Source organism: Porites lutea, chromosome 8, assembly GCF_958299795.1.
Source record: "Porites lutea chromosome 8, jaPorLute2.1, whole genome shotgun sequence".
Taxonomy (NCBI): Eukaryota; Metazoa; Cnidaria; class Anthozoa; order Scleractinia; family Poritidae; genus Porites; species Porites lutea.
Window position 1 is genome coordinate 12,293,504 of NC_133208.1, and position 12,839 is coordinate 12,306,342.

At 37.9% G+C, this 12,839-nt stretch overlaps 1 pseudogene; it reads left to right on the forward strand.

Moving 5' to 3' along the window:
- Nucleotides 1-1,960: 1,960 nt before the first annotated feature.
- Nucleotides 1,961-5,806, forward strand: LOC140946528 (GFP-like fluorescent chromoprotein amFP486; annotated as a pseudogene).
- Nucleotides 5,807-12,839: the final 7,033 nt, after the last annotated feature.

Sequence of the window (12,839 nt, forward strand, 5' to 3'; positions counted from 1 at the left end):
TCTACCCCCGTTTCACTGTTTCACTTTGTAAGTGACATATTCTGGACATTTCAATCGCTCCAATTGTGTCAATATGATGATGAACGGTGAACTGATCATGACTTTTTGAGCTTTTTAAACACACTCTATTTTCTGATCCCAGGAGTAATTAATCTTTAGACCAGCATCAACTTTTACTCCTTCTGCAAAACCTTGTAGCTGTAATTGATAGCATACTTTTTTCTACCTTACAGAATTGATAAAGTGCTTTTTGATAATTGCACCCTAGTTTCTGATAGATGTTCAACATTCACTTAATTTTTACTTTTTTTGTTTGTAAGCTCTTTGTTGGGGTTTTTTAACGGCTTGTGCTGAAGCTGCAAGGTATCGTTATAACAAAGTCACTAATGAAATCGTATCAAGATTAATTTCAAAGTTTTTAATTGGTTGTTAAATAACGTTAGAGCTCAATGTTATGTAAGAGTTGAAATTCACAAATAGCCAAGTTTGGTTAGGTAAGGTTGTGGAAAAGTACATGCACACTGCACATCGCGTGAACCCGATAGTAAAGAACAAAGATTTATTTGTCCCGTTTATCCAGACCAACCTGTCAAGATCTAGCCTAACCTGTTTTAATGCGTCAATCAAGTTGTGTCTTTTGATCTGATCTAGCGTTAAAATCGATCCACCCTAGCAATGTAGTCAGTTCAGCTTAGTCGGTGACGGAGTAAACAACAACAGCTTAACTGAAATTTTGAGTACGTTTTGACAAAGAAGCAATTTCTTCTCGACGTGGCTCTTTCAAAGCAAGTAAGCGAATTTTCAACTCTACGCCAAGAACATGAGGCCCTTGTTTTGGCAATAAGGACTGATGTAACGGCTGCAGTTTGATAGCATACTACTATGACACACTCTTGGCTAACGGTAGTTGTAAAAACATTTTCGTAAGGCAAACAATCAGAACTAATCAGATATTGGATGAAAGATCAGGCCTTTTACTCGCCTCTTTCTGGGATTAACGAGGCATAAATTAGTAGAGAGAATCATTCGTTTCTTTCTTTTGGAGTAAAACACTCAAGATTAGTTATCACGCAAAACAGCAAAAAAGAGATTAAAAATCTCAAATCAGACTGAGAAAAAACGTATCTTTTTAGTTTCAAAATAACTATTAATATTAGTATAATTCCGTTCCAAGGGCTTAAAGTTTGTAGTGAATGTACTACTTTACTTAACTTTCTGTTAAGACTCTCAACATATCTAATTCTCGTAAAAAAATTAAATCACTGCTCCTTAATGTTCTAGGTAATGAAGATAATTATTTGAATGTTAATTAGTTAATATAATATTTTGTGAAGTTAACCTTATATGTTGTTTATACCTCCAGTTATAATTTTAGTCTTTATCAAATAACAAAATCCCCTGTACTTGAATTTATATGTAAGGTGTTTCTTTCTGTATGTTTTTGTATTTCTTTTCTTTTCTTTTTTCTTATGTGTAATTTAATAACGTCTTTATTTAAAGTCTTGTCCTGCCTAGATTAGCATTATAGCTATTTGCAGGACATAAAGTATTGTAAACTTTACATTTTTTAAAATAAATACACCGTTGTTGTTTACTGCTGTTAAAGTCAATTGCAAGTTTGTATTAATATGAGTTTAATGTAATTCAACTAATGCAACTTATTTGCAATTTTGAAATTTAGTCTTGCTATAGGTAATGGCTTTTGATTCTCGCGTATAAACTAACAAAAAAAAGTCTTCTTTGTAAACTTGATCTAAAAATTGAATAGGAAGTCAATCGAATTTTTTAGACATGTAGATACTCACCCTCAGAATAGCTTCACTTTTGCCCAACTTAATTTGTTTTTTGTTTTGCAAACGAGAACGGTGTTAAGCTTCCTAACCCTTTATTACAACTTCAAGCTTCACTCTGTAAGCTACACCTGTTCTTATGCGGACTCACTATATTGTGCATTTTGTGAATGCAGGTTATCAAAGATGACATGACGATGACATACCACATGGAAGGATCTGTCAATGGGCATATCATTTCTTTACAATCGAAGGTGAAGGCAGGGGGAAGCCGTACGAGTAAGTCTATCAACACACCTCCCTTCAAAGGCAACTGAAGATCTTTACTGTTATAGGTTTAAGAGAAGTAAGAGTAGTCATCAATTTCGGGATATTTTTGTGATGAAAAGTCAAATTCTCGTAACCATTTTAAATTAGCTGTACTGAGTATCAGGCGAGAGATTCCGAAAACTCAATCATACCAAAAGAGACATTATGGCCTTAGGTGAAACAGAAAGCTCTATGAATTGTGAAAGTTATTTTATTAATCATCGCAAGTAAAAACCAGAGAAAAATGTAAGTCATTCTTCATTATTCAAAATCAATAACAACTTTTCTTTGAATGCATGGCAAATTTGACACTGATTTGTCGAAACACGGTGTTATTTGTATTAGGCCACGACGATCGTCAAGTTTTTGCTGGCCGGGATCAAACGTCATTTATGTTACCATATTTACGCAAACTATTAGCTACTATTATCTCAACAACTCTGCCACTACAGTGGCGCACATTATATTTCAAAAATTGCTTTTTTCAATAATGATTGATTATTACTTTTCTGAAGAAGCAACAAATAAAAAGTAACTAAATAAATGAACCTGTTCAACAGCATTAATGATTCTTTTGGCTAGGTAAGCGTTAAAAAAAGTATACTGTGTCGCGATGGAACTTGCCATTAATCTTGTCAAATGGCGCGAATTAGCACTGCAGAATCGAAATGAAACTTCATATTATATTATATAGCAGGCTGTCCTAAGCCCCTATTGTTATTTAGTTAAACTAGACTGATAAATGGGCAGTGTTTAGCCTAGTCCTCAAAAGGCTCTTCTCTGTTTTTCTTATTTAGTTTAATCGTTTTTGTATTTCATTCTTGTTGTGTTTTTTTTTTGTAGGGGAAAACAGATCTTGACACTGCGAGTAACCAAGGGTGCACCACTCCCATTCTCCTTTGACATATTGTCGGCTGTGTTTTGCTATGGTAACAGAGCCTTTACTGATTATCCTGCATCCATCGTTGACTATTTCAAGCCATCATTTCCTGAAGGATACTCGTGGGAAAGAAGCCTTGAATTTGAAGACGGCGGATTTTGCATAGCCAATGTGGATATAAGGTATAAATTTACTAATTTAACGATCAATGACGCTTAAAATTTAGAATTAATTAATTAATTTTAAGAAATATAATAATATTGATAATAATAAAAATAATATAAAACTAATTAAAATTTTGTTATTGTCTCATATTAAGTTCCTTTTACTTCAATAGCCTTGACAGTAGCAAACGCAACTGCTTTATCCACAAGTCCACTTTCACTGGGATGAACTTTCCTGCTGATGGACCAGTGATGCAAAAGAGGACAACCAATTGGGAGCCGTCCGTCCAAAAAATGACTGTGAGCGAGGGGATATTGAAGGGGGATGTTACCATGTTCCTCTCGCTGAAAGATGGGAAAAATCACCGTTGCCAGTTCCATACGTTATACAAGTATGTTTTTCTAAGTTTCTTTCTCGAAGTAATCATTAGAGAACAGTTTAAGACACCACGACGTCCGCGGCGGAGAAAACGTCACTTGAAACTAAAGCGCGATCATCCAAACTTGCTCTGACGATATCTTTTGTTGTCGCACTTGGGCTTTAGTAAAAGGCCTAAACTAAGTTAAACAGAATGTAAAACAAACTTTGCCATAGTAAAACTCACTTTTGACGGTTTGTTTCTGCACCTTTCCAAGTCGCGCGTGTCTGGCGCTCCCCACCCTTCTCCATGATCATTAAAAGATTGAAACTACTATGAGGTAAAATTTCAGTTTAAAAGCGCTTCGTTTTCCTTAAGATAACAGCCGAACATCAAGATTGTCCAGTTTTTACTGTATTTCTAACAATAAAAACCTCATCTCAAAGTATCTCGATAATGCTCTTATAGATTTCACTTAAACTTCACAAACATCGAAGCGGCTATTGGAGTAAAAAGCTCCCGTTAACGATTTTGGAAGAACAGTTGTTCCCAGTGCCGAGAAATACGGCTGCAAATAAAATAGGTAATGGCGTCATTTCGGTGCTATGGCAACCCCGACGTCATTTTGTAACCCTGATCAAAACAAATTTTCATTTTTATCCACTACAGCTGTGGTGGCAATTTTTCCACTGAAATCTTTGTTTTACGGGGACGTAGTTCATACTCAATTAAACTTGTATTGTCCCTGAAGAAGCCCATTGAACCACTTCAAAAACCAGGTTCTTGGTCGCGTGTTTTTGCTGTACCACTAACCACTGATAATAAACCATGACTGTGGCCATGTTTGGGCTTTTTAATATGGCTAAGTGAAGTTTACTAAAGTTTTCAGTGTTCAAGCGAAAACTTAACGGGGACCTTTCAGGAAAATCAGACAGATATATAGATTTATATGTCTTTAAAATGTATGATATTGCAACAAGCTTGTGCCTTGCTTTGAAATAAATCATTTCTTTGAACTTCTCTTATAAGGCCACAGGATCCAGAGGAGAAGTGTTTGTCGTTAGAACATTAAAACCCGTCGAAAATCTCTGAAAAAATGGGTTATTTTGATCGCTTTACAGTTATGTTACACATTCTATAGACCGCAAACCAAGAGACTGACGGCTCGCAGATCAGCTTACAGTATAATTTTACTCGGCACCTCGTGCCTCGGTCCCCCTTCGGGCGACGTGCCGTGCGCCAGCGAGGATATGGCTAGCGGTTATTGAATTTCAGAAGTCGATCTGGGTCAGATAAGAAGCGAAGAAATCGTTTACAGTAGATTTATAAAGATCCCATTGGGCAAATTAATCGTGCTAAGCGACACGTATAGACATTTTTCAAGGTGAGACTTACAATAAGTAATTCATTTATTCACACGAAACTCCTCTGGACCCTGTGATAAGGCGTTCCAAACTAAATCGTCCTTTTCCAATTTAGTAAAATTCCGCTAAAAATGGTGATATTTTCTATTTTGAGCTTTTTTTCATTTTTTAAGTTATTGCCTATATTCTGACGGAGTAAGTTCACCTTAAAATCAAACTCGCTCTCCTTGGTCAATTTCTGGCGGACTTCAAAAGGATTCCGCAGGATATATTACGCTTTCACTTTTTTTCTCATAAAATATTAGTTTGACTTAAGTCCGTTTTTCCAACCCAAAAGTTTCATTTTTTTTCTAATTAAGACTACTGTTAGTTTGGAACGCCTGTCATTTGAATTGGTTATTGCCATTCTCAGTAAGTTCTGAGGAATTTTCAGCTGAACCTTTAACTGAATAATCGCAAACAAACAAATGAATTACAATAAGCAATAAGCTTTTGTCGAGGCAGGCAGTGTATACGGTCGACCCTCCATGCTGTTGGTAGAATATTTTCATCACTGTAATACAAAGTTAAAAAATAGTGACTCGGGGCGCTTTTCAAAAGTTAGAACTGGCTGGCCGGACCATAGCCAGACAAGTCATTTTGCGATCGGTCAAGAGCATTCATCCTGGGCTTTGTGTACTTCACGAGGATGGCATTTTTTTAGGTTTAAAATGGACTTGCGTTACAACACAATATATATATATATATATATATATTTTTTTTTTTATTTTTATTTTTTTATGTTATTTTATTTTATTTTATTTTTCTGAACAGAGCAAAGAAGGCTGTCATGTTGCCAACGGAAAGCCACTATGTGGAGCATCGCCTGGTGAGGACTGACCTTACTACTGGAGAAGTTCAACTGGATGAGCATGCTGTTGCATGTTTAAACAAAGTGTGAGCAGGAAAAGGTTTCCTTGCACTGACTCTGATTTCATTGTAAAGCAGATCAGGTCAGTAGAAAATAAAGCACGAGTAAAATGATTTACTGCGAAGTGTTATCCTTACTTATCCATAACTGCTCACTAGTAACAACTAAGAACGTGTCCTCTTTCTGGAGTGAAGAATGGTACCACGAATCACATAGATCTCGAAAAATTTTGGCCCGATCTAAAAAGTCTCGTTTTCGGGTGATTTTTGCGTCTCGCGTGCGCTAGTCTCATTTTTTTTTTTCCCGACGGATCGTGGAGTCTCGGATTTGTCGTTTTTTCTTTCCGTTTGGTATTCAGGAGAAGAATTTTTCAGAGTTAATGGGTACAGCTTATCAAACTGAAAGCAGTATATTGCTTATAGGCTTCGCTAGCTTCCATTAGCGTTTTCGGTCGTTTTATTTAGCTTCATTATTTGTGCCATTATCTACAGAATTGCCTCGGGCTCGGATTTTGAAGCCAGGGTCTCGACAAGTCTCGAATTTACAATTCTATACCCCTTCTTTTCTTTCCCCTCGCTCTTCTCGTTTTCTCCTTCTTTTCCTTCTGTTGTGGAATTTGCGTGCTAATCAAACTTAACAAACTAGCCTGCATAACAGGCGCTTTATGAGCGAGCCAAGCGAGGCAAACGCGGCATTTCGCGCGAAGAGCGACACGCGCGCCTCCCGCGAAATGCTGCGTTTGCCTCGCTTGGCTCATAAAGCGGCTGCATGTTATCAGTGTAGGCTATAACAAACTCGCTTTTTGCCTGACCTGATTCCAATCAATTTTTTGAGCTGCAATTTCCGGACTACATGTTTTCAAAACTCCAGATCTAGATAAAATTGTTTCTAATGAATTCTGTCAGTCGGGCTTTGTATATTTGCAAATGGCGTTTTACTCCATCTGGCTCTGAGCGGACCGGCTTGTTGTGGAGAATCCAGTAGCCTGCATTTTTGGAAACGTACTGCGCTAAATAAAGCCGGCCCCTCTTGTCTTCAAGCAGCCAATAGATAGCAACAACTGCGATTGTATCCAATCAGCATTTTTTTTATTCTTAGCTCGAAAAAGGACGAGTAGCGGCTTACCCTAAAACATTTATAAAGGTATTGAAACACAGCCACAAAACTAGTGAGGCAGGACAGCCGAATTTTGTATAGACATGGATCAGTAAAAATCGCGAATACTAAGTAGAAAAACAGTAAATGATTTTTCATCCAAGGTATTAGATTCCTTGTGACTGTTTTTATAGTAGAAAAGAAACATTCATATCACAAAGGCGGTCTCAACTTCTTCAGTCTATAACGTCAAAAGAAAACTTAAAATACAACCATCCCCTCCCTAAGGAATTTATAGCCTCCCTGTCTAACATCTGCAGATACCGCCTAAGTAGGCCTTCTGTTTAGTAGTAGCGGTACTGCTCTCTTTATGCCGTGATTTTTTAAATTATATACACTTTAGACGAAATCGCTGCATGCGGGAAAAAAAAAACTGGTACATAGTGTATCGCGTACACTTGAAGACGTTTCTCAGGAGTTCTAGTGGTTGAAAGAAATAAAGTTTAAATTATGTCAAATCGTGCTTTAAGTATGATTAATTGGGAACAACGTAGCGTCGTCCAATTCTGTCTTTGATCAAAGTGTGGTGGAAAAAATACTCCGGCTATGTGATCGTCTGATCAACTCACTGGTATTTATCAGTTGAGACGCGTATTACAGACACACAGTCCTATTACCAAACAGAACAGAATGGATAACTGGCTTAATCCTATTACTGTACCTTAAATCCGGTTCAGACGCCGCACTTTTCATGAGCCGAACCTAATTCGAATTAAGACCCACCCAAATTATTTAGACCGGCTCAATTGATTCAGATGCCGATCTTAATTTTACCCGAACTAAATTCAGAAGGAGAAAAATGCTCATTTCGATCAAACTGCTTACAAAAGACGTTATAAGAATTTATGCATTAATTTGAGTACATGAAAAGTTCGGCGTCTGAATCAAAGGCGTTCCAAAGTCGATCCAAAGGCGAAATTCCCGGGCGGGCTAGGCGGAAAGAACGGCTGAGCCGTTCCAAATTGAAACAGGCGTTCCTAGCTGATTCAGACGCCGAACTTTTCATCTACTTAATTCAATGTATTAGGTTCGGCTCGTGAAAAGATCGGCGTCTAAAATGGGTCTAACCCTTCTCCTCTTTGTTCGTAACTTTCTGAACGAACTTGTGCGGAAACGCTTGCTAGACAGGCTAGGGAAGTATCACGAGGATTGTGCCAGGTGTTCTTTTAAGCTGCAGCTACCTTGTGGAAACTACTACACAGTTATGAAGTTACTCTGGCTGTTATACAAAATGGCCTCTAGAAAACAAAAGAAAGATATTACATTAATTCATTCTCTAAGGGAAAAGCAAACCAAACTTTATTGTTTTTGAGTGTTTTTTTTTTTCCAATTATGCAGTCTAACTTGAGAAACTCCGCCCTGCCCGTCTATTTCTCCCCTATACTGCATCCAACTGAGGAAAGGTTACGAAAGTTAGAAATTTGTAGGAGCAGCAATCGTTTATAGTGTGTCTCCTTTCACTTCTACAGCCGGCGCGTCTTTATATTTCCAAGAGAACACTGTCTAATAAGCATCAAACAATTATTCATGTTACTAACAAAAGTGACCAAAGTAAGAATTGGACAAAAGCAAATTGTATGTGAAAGTAGTGCTGAAGAGGTTTCATTTGAATGGCCACACCGCAGGGTTTCGTTCACAGACTCAAAAGTTAGAACTATAAACTAAACTAGGGGTACCTTCGGAGGCGGCAAGTGCCAACGAGGCGAATTGGTTTATCTTTTGTGAAATGTGTCTATTGAGATCTTCCCCATTTGTTACATAATTTTAGAGGTTTATCGTGGATTCTGCTATAGAAAAGGATGGCACCCAACTTTGAAACAATAACTTTGGCACATCCTAGCAACATGGCTTGAAGCTTTGTTGGTAAATTTGTGCAAGTTAGCACTTATTTTTCAAGGAAAATTCCATTATATCAAAACTATAAACCTTAGAGGGTAAAATAAAGTTCAACTGTGGCCTTTGACTGTTGAAATTAAAAATAAAAATTAAATTCTAAGCTTTCGCCGATAACAGAATCATCAGGGATAAGAAACGTATTTCGCGTGGTAAAATACATATTAAAAAATTGGTGTAAAGCAAAATGTGCGAAAAGTGCAAGAATGGGACGGAATGTAACAGAGATACAAACTTAATAATGAGTTAGTGTCACAGGACAAAAGAGTCTCGAAAGGCATAAAATGATAGTCTTCAAAACAAAAGGTCTGCAGATTCGTTGCATTCCGCTCGGGTGTTTAGGGCTGTTTCAATGTAAATCGAGCTGCAAAGAAGAACATGCTGGTTGACAAAAATCTCATGACAGGCATAATGAATAAATTCTAAAAAACAAAAGGTCCGTAAATGCGTTGCATTCCTCGCAAGAGGTGAGGGCTGGCTCAATGTAAATCGAACTGCGAAGAACATTCTGGTTCTGATAAAAGTCTTGAGAACATAACCCTATTCCTTGATCAGCTACCGCTTAAAATTCAGTTAACAAAGGAAAAGAGAATGCTGAAAACGCTCAGCTGGCTCTCGAGTCGAGAAGCGAACATGGCTTCCTCAATGTAAATCGAGCTGCGAGGAACAAGCTGGTTGTGACAAACATTTGACCGTAAAACCCTATTCCTTGATTAGCTGCTGCTTTAAAAGCAATTTATAAAGTAAACAGGGGAGCACTAATAGCTCTTTCAAACTAGAAATCGTATTAAAGCTTGCTCACCTGTTAGGTCCTCTTGAACAGACGACGAACAGCTGCACACTGGATCACCCAATTTCGGACCACGAGTTGTAAATAGGAGACCATGATATCACTGCCTGAATATGGGGTCTTACTTACACCCAAATATGGTCAAAAACGGCAAATTTTAGAGGGTTACGCGGACGAGTTTTGCTTACAGTTTGCGGCATTATGAATCTGCCGCCGAGGCAACCTCGCTTCTTAGCTAGGTTGCCTCGTTGGCAATAAATAGTACCATTTGAAAGAACTGCTGAAGAGGTTGATTTGCATCTTGAATGGTCACACCATAGAATTGTATCCACAAACCGCCAAAAGTACTGTTGACGAGGTTTTATGTGAATGGTTCAGTACACCATAGGATTTCATCCACAGACTCAAAAGTTAAAACTCCATACTAAATAAATAGTACCAAGTGAAAGTATACTGTTGACGAGGTTTTATGTGAATTCTTACACCATATATAGGATTTCAACAGAATAAAAAGTTTAAACTTTACACTAAATAAATAGTACCATCAGTCCATGTGAAAGTAACGGTGAAGAGGTTTCATGCATTTGAATGAAATCCAGGGAGCGGCTCCAAAAATAATAACAAGGTAAGCATTGAAAACAAATACAACCAAAACAAAGAGTATAACTAAGAAAATGCTGCTAATTAAAAGGAAAAAGTACAGAAAATACTGACCTTGAAAATATATGTGACTGGACCGAATGTAGAACACGTGGCAACCCAAAATCTAGGTTGCACAACGAGATACTTACCGAGAGCATAGCCGAAGAAATTGAGGAAGATGGAAATAATAACAGGAGGCAGAAAGGAAGCGGCGAACGTCAATAAAGAAAAAAGGGAAATGTCGAAAGGGTGAGAGGGGAAGGAGCTCGACGAGCTCGTTTAACGAGGCCATGCTGAGACCTGTATGTCTATGAATGCATGGTGTATGTGTCTTATATAGTCGCCTGGGCAAGACCGCTGTATATAGTCTTTGTGAAAATAAAGCCTACCGTGGGTAGGATTGATGCTGATCAGCTCTCAAGGAAGGGGTCTAGGAAAATATCCAATAATCGCTGAATAAAACCTGGCCGGAGTTTGCCATTATTTTTGCAAGAAAGCAGTGATCTTCCCATTGAAAAAATACCTTTCAAAGTTTTTATTCCTTCGTTTTGCCCCTTTGAGGTCTGCAGTTGATTTTATGCTTTTTATTATCAGATTCCCAACTCGCATAGTACGTTTAGCCCACTAGTGTTTTGTACGCATGCGTTTTGCTCATCACTTCAGGTTAGAATTTCGAGACTCCCGCCTCTGTAAGCACCGGCCGAAGCCGATCTTAGCGAAAATAATACACAACAAAAACAAGCAAAAGAACAAGTAAACCCTTTACGAAATTAGACCAGGCGCGGATCCACACCAGTTTCCACCGTTTTACGAAAATCAGTCAGAGGTTTCATAAATAAATAAATTTTTCAGCAAAAAAACTTTCCAAGTTAAAATCTGGCCAATATCCTTACTGAAAGACTCATAAATCCAGGAAAGTTGACTTTAGGGAGTAAAAATCCAACAAATTTCACGAAGCTGCATGCTAGAGCTAAGCTTACCATAAAGCCATTTACAGGTCGTACACTTTCGCCCTTAGATGCTCACGTTATCGACGTTCGTTTCTGTCGTCTAGGCGGTCAGTATTTATCATAGATCCGCGCCAGAAGACCTTTATGAAAATTTGCTATCAGCAAATAATAAGTTTTTAGAATCGATTCAAATTCCTTGAATTTTTACTTAGGACATAAAAAATCACAGGACTTTCCACTTTATCAGGCTCCTGACATTATCGCCCCCAAGATAAAAGCCCAGCAGTGTGAGATGTAACCTCCCTTCGAAAAATACTCCATGCCGGTACTTTCTCGAGTCCGGTCTCAGGTCATTTTCCCAGCTGCTAATTAATTCAGACACCTAAATTGAAATTCAGTTGATCCGGTGATCCATTTTAGGAAAACTGACAATCCACTATATCAAAAGGGCTAAAACTAGGGTCATCCTTTTATGGTAATAATTTGTAGGACACTAGCGGCAAAAGTTATGAAAATTTTAAAGGGACTTCTCCCCTCTAATACTAAATCAATTTTTTTGCAACATTCAATTTTTTTTCCAACATTCACCCTTGCTTTGTCGTGGAAAGAAATCAAATAATGATGTCCCCGGAAGGAATTCACATCAATGTCTAATACCTTAAGAGTTCCTTAACAATTCAACGACCTACTCCCAGTTGGCTTGTTAGCTTAATTGGTAGAGCGCTGCATCGGCATCGCAGAGGTCAAGGGTTCGAATCCCATACAAGCCTAAATTTTTTTCAGGCCTCCTTTTCGCAACTGCAAAAGTTGCGTATATTACTGCGATGATCATCATTTAGTTTCCTAACACTTACTTCTTTTAACAAACAGAAATCAATATGGAATAATTAATGGCGGCGGGCTGCGTTTCTGAGTTTGTTTATTTGTTTGATTGATTTTTTTTAGGTAGTTAGGTGTCCACAATAGTAGTTTACATTCCATGCAAGCTAGGCTTTTGACACATTAATAAAGTCTTTAACAATTATTATTAGCCCGAATGGGCTATTGATTCAGAACCCAAAAGGGCGAGAGGAATAATTTTTTAGTAAAATCTAGCCTGTGAACAGACCTTTCTTTCAGCTTTTCGGTCGGCACGTTGCACGCGATTTGATCACAAAGTGGCAAAAACAAAACAGTCCAAAGACTGTTAAGCTTATTCAAAAGCTATAACCAAGGGAGGAAATACGCGCTCCAGTCAAAACACTCACACTATCTTTGGAAAAACACTAAGCTTCGGTTCAAGCTGCACTTCAATCTTATAATTTTGGATCTGTAAAGGACTATCTGTGATAATTTTTAAACATTCTGCAACGAAAACTAATGAGCTGGGCCCAGCGTGATACAACATTGCAGAAAAACATTACATTTAAGGACTAAAGAAAATCGCTTAGTAATATTCAGATCTAGAAGGCAGTTTGGAGAAAAGTAAGGGCCTAGGACGAGTAAGATGGCGGATGGAGGTGTTTTCTCAGCTCCGTAATTCTTGTTAGCCTGGGAGGAATGTAGCGTCCTAAAAGTAATGTTCGGCGCATAAAATAGCTGTTTGATGTCCAAACGAAACCAAAGATCCTCAAGCTCGTCCTCAACGAAATCC